At 41.8% G+C, this 24,527-nt stretch overlaps 1 protein-coding gene and 2 long non-coding RNA genes across 5 annotated transcripts in view; 1 reads left to right on the top strand and 2 right to left on the bottom strand.

Moving 5' to 3' along the window:
• The window catches only part of CYSLTR1 (cysteinyl leukotriene receptor 1), a 676,208-nt gene that overhangs the window by 455,895 nt on the left and 195,786 nt on the right, over nt 1–24,527 (bottom strand). The gene's annotated exons all lie outside the window — the stretch shown is intronic.
• Nucleotides 2,666–3,529, bottom strand: LOC144827719 (uncharacterized). Its single transcript, XR_013610328.1, has 3 exons — nt 3,474–3,529; nt 3,300–3,360; nt 2,666–2,816 (listed from the first exon to the last, which is right to left on the bottom strand). It is a non-coding gene; the product is annotated as an uncharacterized LOC144827719 (long non-coding RNA).
• LOC144827718 (uncharacterized) lies at nt 9,942–10,805 on the top strand. Its single transcript, XR_013610327.1, has 3 exons — nt 9,942–9,997; nt 10,111–10,171; nt 10,655–10,805. It is a non-coding gene; the product is annotated as an uncharacterized LOC144827718 (long non-coding RNA).

Below are 24,527 nucleotides of genomic sequence, written 5' to 3'. Positions count from 1 at the left end.
AGAAAAAATAATGTTCGAAAGTAATAAAAAGCGTAATTTTTAGGTCATATGACCAAGCCTTTCATCATTAGAATAAGAAAAGTAAAATGAACCAATGAAAAGTTTTATTAACAAGTCACATGACCTGTTATGCTTACGTTACGCGCTGCGCGCCGCGCCCCGGATCGCTTCCGGGAAGCTGCGCTTCGCGCACCGGAGCACTTCCGGGTGCGCTAACGCGGCGCGTCATATGACGCATTACGCGACAACGCAGGTCCAGAATATAGTCAAAATGTCTCCACCAACCAGCGGTCGGAACACAACCCCTTTCAGCAGGCTAAATAGTTCTGTTAAATGACAACAGAAGGGACAGGCAACAAGAACCATCAGTCAAAGAGGGGAGGGCAAGTTCTTCTCTACCGGGTCACGTTGGGGCGCTACCGGAACTGATCGAATTGGTAGTCTACAGTGTTTCTGGATGTTTCAGACTGTAGCTGGCGTTAGCATGAGAGCACCACCATCTCGTAGCTCCGTCGTGGCCATTCCACGAGCAATCATGGCAGCCGCTCCCCACCAGAAGCCTGCGGGAGTCGGGGGCCCCCAAGACTTTTGTAGAATCTTCAAGGCTGAGGGGACGCTTTCGAGAATGGAGCCCAAGCTCTAGCAGACAAGCGTCCGAGTTCCAAGGTGTCGCAGGCCCATTTTAGTGGACCACGCCCAAATCTGAAGAGCCGGCCGCCATTTTGAGAGTCCTGTGGCAGCCGCCTATCGCTGCACCGCAAGAGCGGGAGCAACTCAAGTACATGGTGAGCGAGACGCTGTAGTCGAAAGAGCGGGCGGTAAACAGCTGAATAGCGGAAGAGGCACAGTGTAGCAAAAGCGGGCGGAATGGCAACTGAAACGGAAAAGGGGCGCCCCACTACAGCGTGTCTTTAGGTGAAACGGATTGTGGGACAAGGTCAAGAATGGAAGAGTCACCAAAAGGCAAAAAGTTCCGCTTGACCCCGGGAGCCGGCCACCTATGTCGGGGGCGATCTCAGGCCACACCAGGGCAACACGACTTGGGGAGGGTGCCGGAGCCAAGCGCCCCCTCCGAGTCCGCGCCATGACACCGTCTCTCGGGGGCCTCCGTCAAGCGGTTCAGGGTGGCACCGCATCACATTGTTTTCAAATGCAGTCACGTCCTCAAACAGCCCCCACTTACATTAAGAATAGTGAAGCTGAAGCAAGTGCAAATAGGCTTCAGATAGTGTTACAAGCACTCATCAAAACTTTGAACCATCAGAGTGCATGAGTTTCATGCTCGATCGATTGAGCAACAAAAAGTATAAAATAGTTATGTAAATAGTTATTTAATAAAATGTTTTACCCTGTTACTTTGCTGGTGTGTTGTATATATTTGTAATATTTGCATACAGTTTATCGTTATTTTGGGCGGGGTGGGTGGCGGAGCCGAGCTATCTTGCATACATCATGGTGTGGAGTTCAGTTCATCTCACTAGTTTCGTATTTCTCATGAGGGGTTGTTCCTAATGTTTCTATTTTAGCGAGGTCAAAAAGAGATCCCATTAGTGGCCTACTGATTTTGCTCGATTCCTTTTGTTTTTTTACACGATTTTTCGCTATCTGCAAAGACTAAACAGAGTATTGCGACTCTGTGCTTGTTTGTAAATAGAGAATGAACCAAAGAGAACCAATTCTAAAATAGTAAATGCTTGGATAACAATCAATCAAATGGAGAGAGAAGCAGGCACGACGGATTACAACGGGGGCAAAGGCCTGCGTTAACTACCCTTCACTATCTGCAAAGAGAGAGTACTCCTAATAGAAATGAGGGGGGGGCAGCATTCAAAGCAGATCAGTGTGCATAAACACGAAAATGTTTTTTCTTACCATGTACTTGACATTCGAGAGCTTATGATATTTGCTATTAAAAAACCATTGAAATTCACTGAAAAAACCATAGGTTATAGACCATATATAGTTAGGAATTAGCATTTACAAAACCTTGAAAATTCACTGAAAAAACCATAGGTTATAGACCATATATAGTTAGGAATTAGCATTTAAAAAAACTTTTTTTACTCACACAAAACCATTGAAATTCCATATATAGTTAGTAGTACTAACTATATATCGCGCACCCGCAATCCACTGCTGATCATGTCACATATTACATCATTCATGACATGGTCAGTGACATGTATAAACAAAAAGATTCTATCAAAGTGTAGTGATTTTTATTATTTTTATTAAATACTGTGGGTGAAAAAAACTAATAGATGAGCTCTCTCTTAGGGTGGTAAAGATGGGAGCACAGTGTGCTTTTTAAAATACCCCTCACACACTAAAAAAATCCAGTAGTGTCATGCTTCATCATTGGGGTCTTCCCGTCCCTCTACGGGGCGGGGCGTGCTACGACCTGACCGACTACGCGGGAGCACTAGTATAGTGACAGGACTATGTGACTGTGCAAGTGTGGGTGATGTCAGTGAAGTGTAGGGACCTAATTATGTGTGGGAATAAAAAAATTAAAAATCCTCTGGCTAGTGGAAAAAAACAATTTATTCACTTCCCTAGCTGGGGACGTTAAGAAGGGGGTTTTGGGGTAGAGCAATTCGCTACTACCTGGTCTACATGTTTCGTAGGCAGTCCCCTACTGCCTACTCATCAGGACCTTCTAATGGTCCCTACTGGAACAAAGCTCAGTTGCTAAATGTAATAAGCCTGTCGTCCTAGAGACCAGCAGTAAAAATCCACTGCTAGTTTCTGCTTCAGGGCATGAGCTGGCCCTCTGTAAGCAAAAGGTTTCAAAAATAATGACCTGAATGTGGTCTCTGTAAAATAAGGAGAAAAAAAAGGGAGAGAAACATACAGAATTATACAATGATACTGTAATCTGTCTGTGAATGCTCATTATTGTTGGCGCCACAGGAGTTGCAATTGCCCATACCACAGATGATACACGTAAGACTTTATGGACAGAATGATTGGTCAATCCTCCATCCCCTAAATGTTTGTTTCATAATGAACATTGTCACGCCCCTTTAGATATAGGCTGTTTTTATGGCGCGAATGATAATGCAATCTGCCATCCCCTATATGTTCGTTGTTGTCGACGAACATAGGGAAGCCCCTTGTAATTAGGGCTGTATCCATCATCAACATACACACACTCTCACGACTCAATACATACAACGGAACTCTGCAGGGTAAAAATAGAGGAACCCGACTTGATCAATAACTGTAGTGATCTGAGGAACGATCGTTCTAAAAACCAAGGGGCACACCCCAGTCATAAAGTAGTGTGCAATACATACTGCTGTTGCGCAGAAGATATGCCCCATGAGCTGGTACTTGGTAGGTATTCAACGCGGCGTCCTGAAAAGAAAGAGACCGCGCCCTTAGCAAACTCGTCAATATACACCCATGTCATGTAGCCCTCGTCTTGTTAGCCAAGTGTTTAGCGACTTTTGGCAAAGTCAAATACTCACAGTGACCGCTATATCATTAAGGCTTACTTCTACCACGAGGTACCGCTCCGAAGACTAGTCGCGTCTGCGGCTCAGCGGTTAAATGAGCTCTGCTTACGCGCCTGTTTCGCTTGGGGAATCGCCCGCAAACGCTAGAACGCTCACCCCAAGATGGCCGCCCTGGAATGGAACAAGCGTGTGCTGAAAACGGAAGTCTGTCTTCCGTATCCATTGGGAGAACCAATGTGATAGAATAGGAAGATACATTTTAAGATATATTTTAAAATAGCAAAATATCTCCTCCTCGCCCCCTGCATTAATACCAAGTTAACTGGAAAACAACTATGTTAATATATTACAGAGAAAAATGTTTAGTTGAAATGCAATATAATGAAACCGGCTCCTGAGTGGCTCAGGGATGAATCTTTTGGCCGAACAATAATATTACCCATGTTGCCACAGATAATTAAAACAAAGATCAATATGATAATATATTACACAGAAACATGTTGTCCAAACAACAATGTTGTAACACGCTTCCTCGATTTCCCAGGGGTTACTGGTGTTGCCGGACAATTATCTTAGATAAACTATAGATCTACTTGGGATGCATACATGTCCGGATGTCTAGTAGGTTATAATGACGGGGTGCCTCCAACCGCAGGATTGGGACCTTTAATCCCCAATGTGTAACAAAATGTGGGCAATGGGTTGTGGGATACTAGGGTGGATATTGTCAGTGGATCACTGATAGGACGCAGGGGTCTCCTCGAGGCCACGGATGGACTGCCTCTCAATGGGATGATGGTGCGAGGCTTATAGCTGACCCCACGGAATTTCATCGTTCAATCCATGTTTGTTTGACTGGACACGGAAAACCCATCTCTGTTCTTTCTCTAGTAGATGTTTCTCATTGTCAATCTGTTCGATGACAGTCCAAGTGATGTCCTCAGGTTTGTGCCCACTTTCCAGGAAGTGGTTTGTCAATTTCGTACTCGCCTTTTTACATTTAATGGTGCTCTTATGTTCGCCTATTCTCAATTTCACTGCCCTGCTTGTCATACCAATGTATTCCAGATGGCAGGGGCAAGTAATGAGATAGACGACGTTCGAACTGTTGCAATTTGTAAAGGCTCTTTGTTCCCATGAGGTCCCGTTGTTGAAGGTTAGTTTTTTGCTCTTTTTGGTCAGGCAGCATACCTTACATCCGCCGCACGGGTAATGCCCTTGTACAAAGTTGGGATTGATTTGGGTGTTGGCTTTACTGTCCTTTGGTCTCGTGTGTACTAGTATATCTCTGACACTCTGTGCTCTTTTGTGTGAAAACATGGGTTTAGGAATGTCGAGACCTCCACTGTTCAGAATTCTCCAGTTTTTGTTGATGATCTTGCTAACTTGGTTGGAGTTGGTGTTATATGTTGTAACACATATTGGTCGCTGTACTTCCACTGTTTTCGCTTTTTCTTCCAGGAGGCTGTCTCTGCAGTTGTTTCTCGCTCTTTTATAAGCTTGGTCAATGGTTCTCTGTGGATAATTTCTCAGTTGTAACTTTTTCCTCAGGTCATTAGACTGCGCTTTGAAACTAGCGACTTCTGTGCAGTTTCTACGGAGTCGCAGAAATTGACCGTAGGGTAGATTATCCCTCAGATGCCTTGGGTGGAAGCTCTGATACAACAAGAGACAATTCTTAGAGGTGCTCTTGAAATGTGTCGTTGACATTAGTCTTCCATGTTTGGGAAAGATGTTTAAATCCAAAAATACCAGATTGGTTTTGGTAGTGACACTGGTGAATTTAAGGAACTCGTCTTGGTAGTTGAGCCACGTGAGGAACTGCTGGGCGGTCTTATCATCTCCATCCCAGATGATCAGGATATCATCAATGTACCTCTTCCAGGTCAAGATCTTTTGTCGGAAGGGGTTGCTGGTACTTAATATTTTCGTCTCCTCAAGATGGTGAACATAGAGACCAGCTATGCTTGGAGCAAATGTGCTTCCCATGCTGGTCCCATGTTTTTGGAGGTACAGGGTCCCATTGTGCTCAAAAAAGTTCTCCTTAAGTGCCAAGGAGCAACATTCCATAACCACGTTCCGTGGGGTCTGGTACTCCCAGTCGTCGGCAAAAAGTACATCTTCAATAATTGCCAAGGTGTCGTTGTGTGGCAAACTCGTGTACAGACTTTCCACATCACAGCTTATTAAGAGTTGTGTCTCTGGGTCAAATGACACCTCTTCCAGTAGGTTTAACACATCTTTTGTATCTCTCAGGTAAGTGGATGTCCTCTGTACCATTGGTCTTAAAAATGCGTCTGCAAACCTAGAAACTGGTTCGAGAACTGACCCAATCCCTGATACTATGGGTCTCCCTGGTGGGTTCTCGAGATTCTTGTGAATCTTAGGTAGGATGTACAGGTAAGGGGTTCTAGGGTTCTTTTGGCACAGGAACTCCCCTTCCTTGTTGGTGATCCAATTATGTGACAGTGCCTCCTCTACCATTGTTTTGATCTTAGTTGTTATTTTTTCAGTTGGATCGGTCAGTAGGACCTCGTAGTTCCTTTTGTCTTGGAGCAGTCTGGAACACTCATTGTCATATTGTTCCCTTTTCATAAGGACAGTGGCACCCCCCTTGTCTGCTGGCTTAATGACAACCTGTTTGTTACTGCTCAGTTCGCGGAGTGCCTGCCGTTCATCTTTAGAAATGTTTTGAAAAACCCGTTTCTGTGCTGGGTCCAGTGCTTCAAGATCCTTCATGACCGCCTTCTCGAAGGTCAGGAGTTCAATAGGGAGAGTGTGATTCATGGGAGTGAAGGTGGACCGTGGTTTTAGTCCTGTGTCTCCCTTGTCTTGATTGTCTGTTTTATCTTTAAAGAAGACCTGCAGTTTCAGTCTCCTTATAAATTCTTGGATTTCCTTGCAGAGGTGAAATTTGTCCATGTTGGCAGTAGGAACATATCCTAGGCCTTTCTCTAGAACTTTCTTCTGTGATTCCGATAGTTCACTGCCCGTAAGGTTTACCACTAGGCTTGCTTCTGGTTCTTGGATGCCCCTGTCATACTCCTCGTTGATACTCTTGGAGTTCCTTCTTCTTCGTTGCTCCAGTGTACTGAATTGCCTCTCCGGTTCCTTCCTTTGTTCTGTCCTCGGCGTGACCCTAAAAAAGGAGCCGAGTTGTCGAAATAGCCATAATCTTGCTGAAAACCCCATGGCGGATAAGGGGCATTCGGATGTTTCGGATCATTGGTTGGGGGTTGGGGGTAGCTATTCCATCCCCGCATGCGGGGATGGAATAGCTACCCCCAACCAATGATGTACCCTCCACAACAATTTGGCCCACCACCCTTCCAACATCCGAATGCCCCTTATCCGCCATGGGGTTTTCAGCAAGATTATGGCTATTTCGACAACTCGGCTCCTTTTTTAGGGTCACGCCGAGGACAGAACAAAGGAAGGAACCGGAGAGGCAATTCAGTACACTGGAGCAACGAAGAAGAAGGAACTCCAAGAGTATCAACGAGGAGTATGACAGGGGCATCCAAGAACCAGAAGCAAGCCTAGTGGTAAACCTTACGGGCAGTGAACTATCGGAATCACAGAAGAAAGTTCTAGAGAAAGGCCTAGGATATGTTCCTACTGCCAACATGGACAAATTTCACCTCTGCAAGGAAATCCAGGAATTTATAAGGAGACTGAAACTGCAGGTCTTCTTTAAAGATAAAACAGACAATCAAGACAAGGGAGACACAGGACTAAAACCACGGTCCACCTTCACTCCCATGAATCACACTCTCCCTATTGAACTCCTGACCTTCGAGAAGGCGGTCATGAAGGATCTTGAAGCACTGGACCCAGCACAGAAACGGGTTTTTCAAAACATTTCTAAAGATGAACGGCAGGCACTCCGCGAACTGAGCAGTAACAAACAGGTTGTCATTAAGCCAGCAGACAAGGGGGGTGCCACTGTCCTTATGAAAAGGGAACAATATGACAATGAGTGTTCCAGACTGCTCCAAGACAAAAGGAACTACGAGGTCCTACTGACCGATCCAACTGAAAAAATAACAACTAAGATCAAAACAATGGTAGAGGAGGCACTGTCACATAATTGGATCACCAACAAGGAAGGGGAGTTCCTGTGCCAAAAGAACCCTAGAACCCCTTACCTGTACATCCTACCTAAGATTCACAAGAATCTCGAGAACCCACCAGGGAGACCCATAGTATCAGGGATTGGGTCAGTTCTCGAACCAGTTTCTAGGTTTGCAGACGCATTTTTAAGACCAATGGTACAGAGGACATCCACTTACCTGAGAGATACAAAAGATGTGTTAAACCTACTGGAAGAGGTGTCATTTGACCCAGAGACACAACTCTTAATAAGCTGTGATGTGGAAAGTCTGTACACGAGTTTGCCACACAACGACACCTTGGCAATTATTGAAGATGTACTTTTTGCCGACGACTGGGAGTACCAGACCCCACGGAACGTGGTTATGGAATGTTGCTCCTTGGCACTTAAGGAGAACTTTTTTGAGCACAATGGGACCCTGTACCTCCAAAAACATGGGACCAGCATGGGAAGCACATTTGCTCCAAGCATAGCTGGTCTCTATGTTCACCATCTTGAGGAGACGAAAATATTAAGTACCAGCAACCCCTTCCGACAAAAGATCTTGACCTGGAAGAGGTACATTGATGATATCCTGATCATCTGGGATGGAGATGATAAGACCGCCCAGCAGTTCCTCACGTGGCTCAACTACCAAGACGAGTTCCTTAAATTCACCAGTGTCACTACCAAAACCAATCTGGTATTTTTGGATTTAAACATCTTTCCCAAACATGGAAGACTAATGTCAACGACACATTTCAAGAGCACCTCTAAGAATTGTCTCTTGTTGTATCAGAGCTTCCACCCAAGGCATCTGAGGGATAATCTACCCTACGGTCAATTTCTGCGACTCCGTAGAAACTGCACAGAAGTCGCTAGTTTCAAAGCGCAGTCTAATGACCTGAGGAAAAAGTTACAACTGAGAAATTATCCACAGAGAACCATTGACCAAGCTTATAAAAGAGCGAGAAACAACTGCAGAGACAGCCTCCTGGAAGAAAAAGCGAAAACAGTGGAAGTACAGCGACCAATATGTGTTACAACATATAACACCAACTCCAACCAAGTTAGCAAGATCATCAACAAAAACTGGAGAATTCTGAACAGTGGAGGTCTCGACATTCCTAAACCCATGTTTTCACACAAAAGAGCACAGAGTGTCAGAGATATACTAGTACACACGAGACCAAAGGACAGTAAAGCCAACACCCAAATCAATCCCAACTTTGTACAAGGGCATTACCCGTGCGGCGGATGTAAGGTATGCTGCCTGACCAAAAAGAGCAAAAAACTAACCTTCAACAACGGGACCTCATGGGAACAAAGAGCCTTTACAAATTGCAACAGTTCGAACGTCGTCTATCTCATTACTTGCCCCTGCCATCTGGAATACATTGGTATGACAAGCAGGGCAGTGAAATTGAGAATAGGCGAACATAAGAGCACCATTAAATGTAAAAAGGCGAGTACGAAATTGACAAACCACTTCCTGGAAAGTGGGCACAAACCTGAGGACATCACTTGGACTGTCATCGAACAGATTGACAATGAGAAACATCTACTAGAGAAAGAACAGAGATGGGTTTTCCGTGTCCAGTCAAACAAACATGGATTGAACGATGAAATTCCGTGGGGTCAGCTATAAGCCTCGCACCATCATCCCATTGAGAGGCAGTCCATCCGTGGCCTCGAGGAGACCCCTGCGTCCTATCAGTGATCCACTGACAATATCCACCCTAGTATCCCACAACCCATTGCCCACATTTTGTTACACATTGGGGATTAAAGGTCCCAATCCTGCGGTTGGAGGCACCCCGTCATTATAACCTACTAGACATCCGGACATGTATGCATCCCAAGTAGATCTATAGTTTATCTAAGATAATTGTCCGGCAACACCAGTAACCCCTGGGAAATCGAGGAAGCGTGTTACAACATTGTTGTTTGGACAACATGTTTCTGTGTAATATATTATCATATTGATCTTTGTTTTAATTATCTGTGGCAACATGGGTAATATTATTGTTCGGCCAAAAGATTCATCCCTGAGCCACTCAGGAGCCGGTTTCATTATATTGCATTTCAACTAAACATTTTTCTCTGTAATATATTAACATAGTTGTTTTCCAGTTAACTTGGTATTAATGCAGGGGGCGAGGAGGAGATATTTTGCTATTTTAAAATATATCTTAAAATGTATCTTCCTATTCTATCACATTGGTTCTCCCAATGGATACGGAAGACAGACTTCCGTTTTCAGCACACGCTTGTTCCATTCCAGGGCGGCCATCTTGGGGTGAGCGTTCTAGCGTTTGCGGGCGATTCCCCAAGCGAAACAGGCGCGTAAGCAGAGCTCATTTAACCGCTGAGCCGCAGACGCGACTAGTCTTCGGAGCGGTACCTCGTGGTAGAAGTAAGCCTTAATGATATAGCGGTCACTGTGAGTATTTGACTTTGCCAAAAGTCGCTAAACACTTGGCTAACAAGACGAGGGCTACATGACATGGGTGTATATTGACGAGTTTGCTAAGGGCGCGGTCTCTTTCTTTTCAGGACGCCGCGTTGAATACCTACCAAGTACCAGCTCATGGGGCATATCTTCTGCGCAACAGCAGTATGTATTGCACACTACTTTATGACTGGGGTGTGCCCCTTGGTTTTTAGAACGATCGTTCCTCAGATCACTACAGTTATTGATCAAGTCGGGTTCCTCTATTTTTACCCTGCAGAGTTCCGTTGTATGTATTGAGTCGTGAGAGTGTGTGTATGTTGATGATGGATACAGCCCTAATTACAAGGGGCTTCCCTATGTTCGTCGACAACAACGAACATATAGGGGATGGCAGATTGCATTATCATTCGCGCCATAAAAACAGCCTATATCAAAAGGGGCGTGACAATGTTCATTATGAAACAAACATTTAGGGGATGGAGGATTGACCAATCATTCTGTCCATAAAGTCTTACGTGTATCATCTGTGGTATGGGCAATTGCAACTCCTGTGGCGCCAACAATAATGAGCATTCACAGACAGATTACAGTATCATTGTATAATTCTGTATGTTTCTCTCCCTTTTTTTTCTCCTTATTTTACAGAGACCACATTCAGGTCATTATTTTTGAAACCTTTTGCTTACAGAGGGCCAGCTCATGCCCTGAAGCAGAAACTAGCAGTGGATTTTTACTGCTGGTCTCTAGGACGACAGGCTTATTACATTTAGCAACTGAGCTTTGTTCCAGTAGGGACCATTAGAAGGTCCTGATGAGTAGGCAGTAGGGGACTGCCTACGAAACATGTAGACCAGGTAGTAGCGAATTGCTCTACCCCAAAACCCCCTTCTTAACGTCCCCAGCTAGGGAAGTGAATAAATTGTTTTTTTCCACTAGCCAGAGGATTTTTAATTTTTTTATTCCCACACATAATTAGGTCCCTACACTTCACTGACATCACCCACACTTGCACAGTCACATAGTCCTGTCACTATACGAGTGCTCCCGCGTAGTCGGTCAGGTCGTAGCACGCCCCGCCCCGTAGAGGGACGGGAAGACCCCAATGATGAAGCATGACACTACTGGATTTTTTTAGTGTGTGAGGGGTATTTTAAAAAGCACACTGTGCTCCCATCTTTACCACCCTAAGAGAGAGCTCATCTATTAGTTTTTTTCACCCACAGTATTTAATAAAAATAATAAAAATCACTACACTTTGATAGAATCTTTTTGTTTATACATATCTGACCGGAGGGTGATTCTGTCAACACCTCTTCACTTCCTCAATTGTTTTGGAATGGTCAGTGACATCACTGATGACATCACTGATGACATCTCAAATGACATCACTGATGACATCTCAAATGACATCACTGATGACATCACTGATGACATCTCAAATGACATCACTGATGACATCACTGATGACATCTCATTTGACATTACTGATCACATCACTGATGACATCATTCATGTGATAATACGATGAACCTCTTCAGACTCTAATATAACCTTAGATACACTCAGTGTAAACAGACACTCACAGACTGTCACTCATCCATGGAGTTACTTACACACCTAGTCAGTCATGCAAAGAATCAATCACACCTCCATTTCCTCAACTATACAGTTATACACACCTTACTTATTCAAACATATACTAACACATATTTACTCTCTTTTACAATCCCTGATACAAGTTCACAATCATCCATACAGCCACTCACACATTCACTGGCTCTTATGCACAGTTATTTATATATGCCAACTCTCACATGTACTGTGTTTTACATATGTACTTACTTTGACATGTAGCACTGAGATATCCATTCACTCACCAATACAATGATGCACACAGTCAACCACCCATACAGCTGTTTCCACGTGCACTTTTGAACCCATACATCTAGTGAATCAACTGCTCACACATCTATGCACAGAGTCATACACCTCCCAGCCACCGACACACACACTCAGTCTCCCATACAAATACTTGAGCAACCAATCAATAACCCATATACTTACTCATATAGCTACTGATCAACACATGCAGCAGTTTACAGTACAACAAACATAATGATGCACAAATTAACACAGTTCAGTCACTAACCCATGCACTCAGTGAGACACATTTAACCACTCACTCATACAGTCAGTCATGCACCTACTAAATCCTTCATCCAGACACTTCTACATCCACTCATTCTTCAATATGTAAGACATATTTTAACTTTACAGAAATACACAGTCACTGGATGTTGTCATCAGTGATGTCATTTGAGATGTCATCAGTGATGTCATCAGTGATGTCATTTGAGATGTCATCAGTGATGTCATCAGTGATGTCACTGACCATGTCATGAATGATGTAATATGTGACATGATCAGCAGTGGATTGCGGGTGCGCGATATATAGTTAGTACTACTAACTATATATGGAATTTCAATGGTTTTGTGTGAGTAAAAAAAGGTTTTTTAAATGCTAATTCCTAACTATATATGGTCTATAACCTATGGTTTTTTCAGTGAATATATATATATATATATATATATATATATATATATATATATATATATATATATATATATATATATATATATATATATACACATGCATATACCTGGTATACATTGGCGTGAGTCTCCCTTTCATTTTTTACTGATTACCTCTGTTTTTGATCTGTTTTGCTGGTTAGATGCATTGGGCACTGTGCCACTGCAATTCGGTGCCACAGTGCAAGTGCTCCCTATGTTAAATTGATGTATTGATTAGTGACTCCATGATTGGGTAATTTGATTTACTCTTCAGACCCTAGTACAGTGCACCATGTGTGCCCAGGTCTTGCAAATCAAATGCTGTTGGTGGGCTTGCAGCACTGGTCGTGCCACCCACAGAAGCAGCTTGTAAAGTGTGTCTGAGGCCTGCCATTGCAGGGCCTGTGTGCAGTCTGTGACTGCCATGTAGACTTGGCAAGTGCACCCACTTTTCTTCATATCAGACACCCCTATGATAGGCTCAAGGGCAGGGTGCATTGTAAGGATAAGGTAGCACATTCCCTGGTGTGTGTGTCATGTCGTAATAGTGAATAACAGCCATTTTCGTTTTTCACTATTGCAAGGCTACCTATTCCCCATACGCCAGAATGGGAAGTTTGATTATTACATCTTATAATCCTAACTGACTCAGGGAACTAGGTAGAAATTCGAGTTTAGTATGCCTGAACTCAGAGTGATAAAATACATCTTTTAGTGAAGTTGGTTTTAACATTCTGTGTTTGAAAATACCCCTTTTAGAAAGTAGGTATTTTCTTGCATAACTATCCAAGGCTGCCTCTGCTAGGTTGTGTATCTCTTGTCTGGAGTTTGAGTGACAGGGGCTGGGGGATTCCAGGAGACAGGGTGAGTCAGCACAGGGCTGAATAGAGAGATTTGCATGTAGATGGGAGGGAGGAGTTGCACCCGGGACCTGAATAGGTCGGTACAGATGCTGTACCGAAGAATTCCCCTTCAGAAAAATGCTCAAGACCTGGTTATTCTAGACTCTTTTTCTGATTGTGCATCTTTCTTTTCCTTAAAGACAGCAGACAGCACCAGGACACCTCCGGGCAACAGTTGCGCTATACAAATTAATTAACATAACATAACATAGGGTTGTGCCTTCCCTCCACAATGCTGGCTCCACCCCCTGTGGTGTGTCTGATGTCCCTGACCTAAACTGTGAAAGGAAAGGAGTCTTGTCAACAAAGTGCTCCATGGCGGACCAGAACTGGTTTGGACTAGACAGAGGGCCCTCTACCTTCAGAGAACAAAGAGAATAGTAGTATAAATATGGGGACCCAGACCCCAAGACTTTAGATCACTTCTGGAGGAACAAGACAAACCTCTGCCAAGGAGAAGAACCAAGGAAGCTGTAGGAGTTGGACTGCCCCACCTGCCAGTGTGCTGTGTTGCTGGGTTGGCCTGCAGTGGTATCTTCATTGCCAAGGAAAGGAGAAGGAACTTTTAAAGAACTTTCATCACCTTGCAGAATATTACTCCAAGGGCTTGATTTGAGCTTGCCTCCTGACCGAAGTCTCAGGGATACCAGACTTCACCCCTTCTGTTTGCCTGCATCTGGAACTTGGTGTTCTAGCTGCTACAGGAGAATTCTGCAACACAGAAACCGGCGAGCGACGCCATCATCTGCATCGAAGCCGTGAGCGCTGCTCCGACTTGCAACGTAGACCGACGCCGACCGCCGTGCAAACAACATCGACGCCAGCAAACAACATAAGCCTGCCATAACTGTGAGCACTGCTCTGACTTGTGACAACGGCCCGACGCCTGCTGCTTTGCGGCATCGACTCCAAAGCCGACATCGTCGCGGGGCCGTTCGTTGACGTGGGTGGTCAAGAATCCATCGACATAGTGACATCGCACGGAACCATGGTTTCGGCACCACCGTGACGTCACCTCCTCTCCGGTCAGGAACCGACGCATCCCCTGCCTGCGTAAGCATCCAGGACACAGACGCGTCATCTCCCCCAAAGTAAGGAACCAACACCGCACCATGCCAACGATGCTGCATCTCCCCGACGCCGTGAGCTGTCTTTGTTTTTGCTTTTTCCAAGGTACTGTTCTTTGTGGGTCTGTTTTGACTCCGGGCCCGACGCCGGGCACCCCGGGGACGGCGCCGTGCTTTGGGATTTCTTTACCCTTGACGTCGTAATAACTCCTGTTGGGTTTATTTGTTGCTAAAGACTATTCTTAAGTGAATATCCTATTTTTGAACTATTTCTACCATCTTGAAGAATTCTTATTGGGTGCAGTATTGTGGATTTTTGTTGTTTATGGTCTTGTGATAAGTCTATATAAAGTATACTTATTTTTATAAAACCTGTGTTGTGTCCATCTGTAGTGTTTTCACTGAATTACTGTGTGTGTTCACAAATGCTTAACACACTGCCTCTGAGATAAGCCTGTCTGCTCATGCCAAACTACCACGAGGGTGAGCTGGGGTTATCCAGTAGTGTAATGCCCTTTCCTTGACTTAGAAACAAGGGTCCCTATTTGGTCATGGCTGTATACCATTTCCAATTAGAGACCTCCAGTTCTAACAGTACCCATAATATAAAATCTAATTTAAATCTATTATAAATTAAAACATTAAACTTAAATTTCCCCCTACAGTTAGTGCAACAGTAGGGAAAGTGTTGGATAGCCGAGGGGTAAAAATTACTATTCCCACTCCAGTGAGTGGAACAGTAGGGAAAGTGTTGGATAGCGGCGGGGTAAAAAATACTATTCAGACTTCAGAGAGTGTAACAGTAGGGAACGTGTTGTATAGTGGCGGGAGAAAATGTACTATTCCCACTCGAATAATTGTAAAAGTAGGGAAAGTGTTGGATAGCAGAGGGGTAAAAATTATTATTTCCACTCCAGTGAGTGCAACAGTAGGGAAATTGTTGGATTGCAGAGGAGTAACAATTAATAGTGTCACTCCTGTCAGTTCAAAATTAAAAACAAACAAAATTTTAACAACAAAAATGTTTAAAAACAAAATAAACTAAAAAATATATAAATATGATAAACATTGAAATACAAATATATGTAATATTAAAAACAGTTAAAAAATATAATATAAATACATAAAGCAAATACCTACAAATATTATATTAAATAAAATAAAAGATGATTACCAAACAAATAAATATTGTTAATTAGAAATTATTTAGAAACAAAAATAGTATTACATAAATGTACTTTTTTATTTCTTACTCTACAATACCACATAATTCACAACCCAAATCTAAATCTAAAAGACAATGTACTTCTTTAACTAACATAATTCCAATTAAAGAAATATTATTAATTATAAAACAAATTAAAACTCATCAAAATTATTTAACTTCCCACACTTTACCCCTATAATCCCCACAACCCACAGCTAAAATTAAACTGTAAAGAAATGTATTACACAATTAAAACATATTTTCAATTAAAAAACTAACAATATTTAACTAAATATAAAGTAAGTAAAATTGTTTTACTCCCCACACTGTACACCTATGACAATAAAACCCACACACAAAAATATAAACAAATGCCCTAGATACATATAAATTAATTAACTAATATTGATGATCAACAATTATTTTATAAATTAAACATAAATTAATTCCCAAACTTTACCCCTATAAACCCCACAACCCACACCTTACTTTAATTACACAAACCCCATTTTTAATTTCTAATAAATTAATTATTATTAATTAAAAACGAATTATTAATTAATTAATTAAACATAAAATACTTCCCATTGTTTACCCCATAAACTCCACAACCCACACCCAAGCAAATCACACACGTACCACAATTAATTATCACTAATTAGTTCATATAAATTAACAACACATTAGTAATAATTAAACATAAATTACTTTCCACCCTTTACGCATATAAACCCCACAACCCACACATAAAATTTATTACACAATTTTCTTAATTAATTTTTGATCAATTAATTAATATAAATTAACAAATAAATATGAATTAATCAAAAATAAATTACTTCCTACCCTTTACCCCTATACACCCCACAACCTGCACCTATTTAGTTTTACACAATTACCATAATTAATTATCAATTAATTAATATTACTTAACAACCAATTAATAATTAATTACAAATAAACTACTTCCCACAATTAACACTATAAAATCTAAATAAAATAAATACAAATAATCATATATTAATATAATTAAATTACTTCCCACCCTATTGCCCTATAAACCCACAACCCACTACGGAACTAAAAATGCATTTAATTAAAATAAAATTCATAACTACTAAAAATGTAACACATATATTAAAAAACATACATCACATACATTTAAAATATAAACTAAAATACATAACACTGATTAAAAAATCGATATTTTAAACATCTATATTTTTGCAAACAATATTAATGACTTCTATATTTTTTAAAACAATAGTTCTTACCTTAAATTCGATATTCTTGACCATGAAATTCTTGCTGTCGATATTTCTGAATCACGATATTTCCAACTCGATGTTTGTGTAAGTCGACATTTCCAACTCAATATTCTACCTCAACACCCGATAGCTTTGGGAGCCAATAAAACCACAGTACACTTTTTATATGAACTGCTAACAGCCAAAAGAGCAGGGTTTTACCCTGACAAACTTTGAAGTTGACCCCCAATCATTCTCTTTAGTCTGAACTGTCTTTTCAGTACAAGATGGGCAGGTCTTGCCTTTATGTTCTGATTGAGAAGAAATGTATTGAGCAGAGAAAATAAATTCACTCCCGCCCATTAAATAGTAATCTAATCATCCCAATGTATTTGAAGTAGGTACATTAGTTCCGTAATGAAAATAAATTAAATCTTTGCATAAGAGGAAAGAGTTACACCGAATAATGCAATTTAAATTGTTCACATGTTGGTTTCCATGCCTATTATGTGGTCAGATCACAAGCAGTTGTGTTTTAGCTCCTAAAAACTGCTCAAAAAGAGCCAAGTTTCTCTCTACACGCAGAAGCCGAAATCTAAGTTAACAGTATCCAGACGCTACAGTCATAACTCAGTGATAATAATAAATATTAAATGAGACGGCGCTCCAAAGTTCAGTCTTGATCAAAACTATATTCAAGTTATTGATCTTTAGGTTAGTTGTTGGATTGAGGAAAACATGACAGAAAAGACATATTAGGTATAAATAAAACTGAACAACACAAATCTACCTTCTTCAGAGATAGACTTTTCACAGCAGAAATATCTTAGAGGCGTTCACTTTTTGATGAGGATGCTTTAGGGGTATAGATAATGTGCTATGTCCAGACTATAGATGATGTTATATGCACAAAGCAGTTGATATGTTTGCTGGTCCTTAAAATGAATTTGTTTCCTTCTATGAAGAACTGAAATAACGTTCCCTTCATCCTATAAATGCTTCTATAGACTGTCTGCCCTTTCAATGCAGGGTAGTTAATTCAAAATTCAAATTCAAAAATGTTTCCTGGTTTGAACAAGACTCAATGAAGATAAATTTACTTCTGAAAGATGTTGACTGAACTTCTGCCAAGTGGACTATGTTGTGGAATATAGTCTGCCAAGTAATATAAAGGTTGTTGAAGGCCCTGACTCTGCGTAATAGGCTTGAGTGACTAGAAGGCCTTTAATAATCGGAATAGACCATGGCAGAATTGCTAAAAGACTATGAGAACATTTCACCCACTGCGGGAAGAATGTTCTAAATTAAAAAGGGAGAAACAGGAAGACAAACGTTGGAATGTTGGAGCACAAGGTTTATACCAGCCATTATAAGCCCGGAGCTACTCCATAGTGTTCAATGAAGCTTCCAACATTCCAATGTTCTGATATAGCTTTATAGCCCGCGGTAGCCGGCTATACTGGCCATTAAAGGCCTACTCCAGTGTTAAAGGTCAGAGCTGAAGACGAGGGCCTTTAATAAGGTAGCAGGCTTTTAATGGCTGGTATGGCGCAGCTTTGGTGGGCAGGATGTTCTAAATAGAAAAACAAAGGTCTTTCAGAGCCTGAGGCGGTTGAAAATCCCCCCAGTTCCATAATCTTTGTGCACTGCTTTTGCTGTAAATGTTCTAAAGTTAACAGCTGTGCGCAGGGTCACGGCTGTTGAACATTCACAGCAAGAGCTGTGAAATGGAGCATGCGTCTACCCCATGGTTCTTCCTGGCTTGGCAGAACTACATTTTGTAGTTCAGCCAAGCAAGGGAGACCAAGGGTCAGAGCAGCATTCACCCCTCCCTCCTTCTCAAGCCCTTGTGACACTGAGCCACAGCTGGAGGGGAGGATAAAGGCTGCATGTGACCTCCTTTCACTTTCATCTGCCTAATAAATATATTTTAGAGAGGCAGGGGGAATTAAAAGGCAGAGGCTGTGTATTAGAAATGTTGAGAGCAGTGGGCTTATACCACTTCATATAGGCCACTGCTGCTCAATTGTCTTCAATGGAGCTCCCAAGATTATAGTGTTCTAATGGACCTTAAAATGCTTTTGAGATTTAGTAGGACCTTTAGTAAAATCATCAATGTTTTCAACAATCTTGAAAGTCTTAAATTGCCTCTACGTGTACAGGAACTTAACCACGGCACTGCAGAGGATAAGATGTTCATACTCTCCCACTGTCCAGGCATCATATCCCCAAGGTGATGGAACCCAGTAGTTTTTCAGTCCCCTAGAGGTCAGATGTGGGAAATTACCCACAATCAGCCCTCCCTGGGTAGAATACCCTCGAGACGCTTGGGACCCAATTCACAAAGGTAAAAGTTTGGGTAAGTTTACTGTTTTTTTGCTACTTACCAACAAATAGTAAGTTTACAACTGCTGAGACTCCACTGTTGAGGACCTGAAATCCGTACATAAAAAGATAGGTCTGGCCTATCTTTTTTTAGTGCCTATCATTTTATGTGCAGAGTCTCCGCAATGAGTTCGGAGACTCCGCAGCCATAAAGATGCTACCTGTAAAATTGCTTTGTGAATTGTAAAAAAACATAAACTTGCACAAAAGTGTAAGTTTATTTTAGTGAATCAGGCACTTTTATCTGTTCACAGGATCAGAAAGACTGTTGGGGTTTTAGGGGTGGGTGTAAGGACTGACACGTGTATGAGCCAGCGTCCACCTAATTTCTGTTAAAAAAATATATAAAAATTCATAAGGCTGATTCCCAAAGATTAACTTACATTTCTGTGCGAGTGTAAGATTTTCTGCAATTCGCAAAGCAATTTTATGAGTAGTATCTTTACGACTGCAGACTCTTAAAACTCCTGGTAAACACTTTGCACATATAAAGACAGGCAGTCATAAAGATAGGCCAGGCCTATCTTTTTATGTGTGTAGTTATCAGCCCCATCTGCGGAGTCTCCAAAGTCATAAAGTTACTATTAAATGGTAGCTTGTGAATAACATAAAAAAATAAACTTACACAGAAGTGTATGTTTACTTCAAATTCCCCATCACCAGCAGAGTCTCATGGATGTGATAGTATATCCATCAAGGCAAAACTTCACAAATAAAAACATTGTCACCTATTACTATTTTAATATTTGCTGTTATTTTTTCCAACAATGTGGTTTTATTATTATTTTTTGCATATATTTCTTTGGGAAAACCATGTGTGAACTACAGAAAAGGCCACTTGCTGAATTGAGGTTCATACATGGGTATCACACCTATTTCCGCCGCAAGTTACAAGTAGAAACAAAAAATTGACCACTGCTTTCAAAATGGTAAAAACTGTTTAAAAAATATTTTTTACAACTATGCCTGTTCCTGAAAGTTGCAAAAGGTGTGATCTTAGCAAAATAAACCTTTAGAGATTGTCAATTTTAAGAAAAATATATACTTTCTTGCACGGTACATGTTCTCATTTTTCCAAATAATCTAAAACTTGCTACATTTTGGTAATTCCCCGATTAACTCCAGGGGAATCAACAAACATTGGGTACCACAACAAGTTCCAGCTTACAGGAAATAAAGCATGCAAATTTGGCCAGAATCACTTTTGTGAAAAAAACTTATGAAGGCTTAAGTAAGAATTATCCTAAACATCAACACAAGTGATCGGCACAATGTTTGTGGGGCTGTTACGTGGGGTGGGCTGAATGCCTCTGGTCTTATGAGGCTAACAGATCTCTATAAGCTTTAATTGGCAGGTCTGTTGCTATGAACGAAACATTCTAATAACCCTTGAAAACAATCTCCATAGAAATTATTAGAATTCTTCTTGCTTTTAGATTCCCTTCCTTTTTAATTTTTGGCCATTCTTAGGTGAGGGGACCTTGATCTCATGGATGAAGCCGGCTACCTGGTAGGGTAAAGTTGCGCTTCTCGCCACCCCACCAGATCTAGAAAGGTTGGTGAAATTAAAGGCCATAGTCACAACTTACTTATGTCACTTCTCAGCAAAAGACATCAGTTGATAATGAGGCCATAGGAGATAAATACCAATTAATTCATAACTCCTCCACACCAGAATGCGAGGTTCAACATAACTTCGTATTGTCCAATATATTGTTTTAAATGTAGAAGACTTCCCTAATTATGTATTAAATTCACTGACTCAATGTACACATTTTTACCAATGATGCGCACGTTTCTTTACAAATTGATAGCATTGGAACATTGCATTAAGTGCACCTCATTTGCCTGATGGACATACTGGTCGATTCATAACTTGCTATAATTGACTTTGAAGTATCCAACTGCTGAATGATGTCACAACAGATCTTAAAAAATAAGTATGCATCATCAAACAAATTAATATTCTAGAATGCTTGCTGCTTGTAAATGTTAGCAATGTACGACTGGTTAAAAAAGCAGACTAGATGGGCACTTTTACTCCGAATGGCAAAAGTGATTATCCTGTGACGAAATAGAAACAGTATGTTATTCTGATAACTGTACTTAAAATCGCTGAGTTATTTTAGTTGACAAGTTCACCATGAGACTGCAAACTGAAAACCATGAAAAAAGAAATTACGAGAAATATGCTACTCCCTGAATCTCAGAACTTGGAATAGGCGTTCACATGGAACTCATTTGTAAGAAAATTAAGATAGCACAGAGTTTTCTGTGTAGATTTATTCTAAGGTCATATTTAATTCCTATTTATTGACAGAAGTTATTCAGTTTTAGACAATCTTATGCAAACATTTCATTTCCCAAAAAGGAGAACAGCCAGTAACTTGTAGTACAATTCGATTCAGCTTAATCTAATTCTATTCCATTCAATTCACACATCAATAGACACCCCTAGTATTGACAAATATGTGAGTGATAGAAGAAGGTCGCTCTTGTTTCCGTTTAAGTACTCCCCTGACTCTCAGCAGCAAATGCACTCTCAATATAACCTGCCTTGCTTCCTGTAGCATATATAATTTTTTAACCTATATAATCTGTTGGAAATATTTTTTGTGATGTACCCCCACATTTATGCCTTGCCTGCTTTGTTGGCTGTAACCAGTGTTAAAGTGCCTGTGCCCCCTCTTTGAACCTAATGAAATTGCCATTCCCCTAAGTAGCATATTTAACTTACCTAGAGGTCCCTAGTTTATGGTACAAAGTGCACCCAGGGCCTGTAAGTTAAATGTCACAAGTAGGCTGCAGCACCAATTGTACCATCCACTGCAGTGGCAGTGCAAACATGACTGCAGGCCTAGCATTTGTATCCTAGGTTTTAAAACTGCAAATTCAATCTATCAAAATAATAATAAAGGAGGAACCACAGTATTTTAAAGTAAGGCATATAAAGATTTAATGGTAAACATGTCCTTAGACTGAAAATGTCCTAAAGACGAATTTCACTGTAGCAGGGTTGGCAGTTGCATAAGAAAACACTGGGTTACAATATTAAAGAAAATAATGTTATCTCTGGCTCGGAAACACCTACAAAGGCTTTTCTTGGACGTTTTAAAATATTTATTACAGGACCAATTCACTGGTAGAACCTGATTTATAATAAATAGTTTTCAGAAAGTTACCTTTTCCCTGCCTAAAACCTCTGGAATACCATTTGCAATCGCTCCAATTGTCACCTGGCAGCTAAATATCCCCGTCAGTGAGTTGTGAATGTGCTCCCAGAGCAAGGACAAAGGGCCTTGGGTGTGGGGAGGTGATGCTGTTTCCATGACTGGACGGCCAATGGGCTATGCCCGGGAACTTAATTTGATGAACTTCAAAAAGGCCTACCCTATCTCAGACAAATTGTTACCTAACACCTTGGCAGAGACCTCCTTTTTTCCCCCAGCCAGGTACCAATCCCAATGGGAGAAGACCTGCCCCCAGAACTGGCTGGACCAGGGGAAGAAAGGGTCTGCCACTTGGTTTTCAGTAGGGAGGGGCACAGTGTGTTTGTATGCAGTAGGGTACACAAGAACTGCTGCAAAAATGGGTAGAGTCACATCTAGGAATATTTACCCAATTGGTTTGGGAGTGGCTAGGAATTTTCCCCACCTGCAGGATGATGCAAGACATAAAGTAGCATCCCCAGTACCCTCCTCAGAATACTTTCTGGAGCAGAGGAAAAACACAAGTGGACTTGACAGCTGTCTGTGAACTGAGAAGAGCTTGATCTGCTCTACATCTGGTACAAAGGATAAAGAAGTGGGATGCACGGTTCCTAAGGCTGACCTCCTTTTCAAGCCACAGGGACACAACAAGCTACTATAGGTCATTCCTGCAACTGTCAAACTGACTAGTTCCTCCTACCAAACTGTCTAGTTCCAAGCCTGCTGCTAGCCACTGCTGGAGTGAGTCTTGACCCAGAGGGCTGCCCCCAAAGTCCTGGTCCCTTGGCTGGTGTCAAAGTGTGCTAACAAATACAGAATCCTGTGTCTTAGAAACTTTTGGCCTCCAAAGAAGGTGAGGTGATGCTGGGCCAAAGACTCAGGTTGCTCCCACTCCAAGCATTTCTGCAGCATTAAACCCAATTCATTGGGACTACGCAGAGAAGACATCCAGCCTCATGAAGCCCTCTTCAGCTACAGCCTGCAGCCTTGATACACTGGAAGAATCAAAGCTTCAAGAAGGGAGTAAGTCAGAAGTTAGAAATCTTCAAAAAGGGAAGGTTCCAAAAGTATCTGGCTGGTGACTGACCTTTCCTGGGACTTGAAACAGTAGGGGTGCGCAGTGGACTCTGCTCCACTGATGGAGTTATCTGAGTTTTCCCACTCAGTGGTACACTTTGATCGTAAAGTTCAACAAAAAACTCCATCACCACTGCGTAGCGGAGTTTACTGGCACTGTGGCCCCCACCCCTACTTTTTGCTCCTTTATCTGTTAGGCATTGCTTGGTTTGGCCTATTAGTATTTTGCACCTCAAGGCTGCACCAGGGAGAATCCCTATGTGCACATTTTCAATCTATGTGGTTGCTGCCTGGTCTAGTGCTCCTTTTACTCCTCAACGTTGCCCCGAGCATGTACATTTTTAAACATATCTGTCACTGATACATCAGATGTTGCAGCCCCTTCAGTTCACGAGTTGTAAAACTGAAACACTGTGGAATGTGTGCTCTTTGTACATTCACAGAGAATCTCTTATTCCATTAATGTGGTGGACAATGGACTTCATAAATGCAGTGACACGTATCAGTAAGTTAAGCCACGTAGAGCTGGCCACCTGGGGCAGTGCACATCTTACCCAATCCTCTTCTCTGCCTGCTTTTGTGCATCTCCCCTCTCTGGAATGGGCGGAGTGGGCTGCACAGGCATCCATCTTCACACACAAAATCCTTCCTGAGCTGTTCACTTACTGAGCTGGCAGGTCTCAGGATCTGCCGCTGCACCTGTGGGATGCCCGGTGAAAGCGTGACCTAATGGCATGCCCAGCACAGATCTCCCTCCTGGCCCAAAGAGGAGGAGATGGATTAAGGACTGGCAAATGGTGGAGTTGCCCTGTTCTGGGTTTCTGAGCTGCAGTCAAGGTAAGTGGGACTT

The sequence above is a fragment of the Lissotriton helveticus genome, chromosome 4_1 (genome assembly GCF_964261635.1).
Source record: "Lissotriton helveticus chromosome 4_1, aLisHel1.1, whole genome shotgun sequence".
NCBI lineage: Eukaryota > Metazoa > Chordata > Amphibia > Caudata > Salamandridae > Lissotriton > Lissotriton helveticus.
The sequence above is the reverse complement of the archived record's forward strand: the minus strand, read 5'-3'. Positions and strand labels throughout refer to the sequence as shown.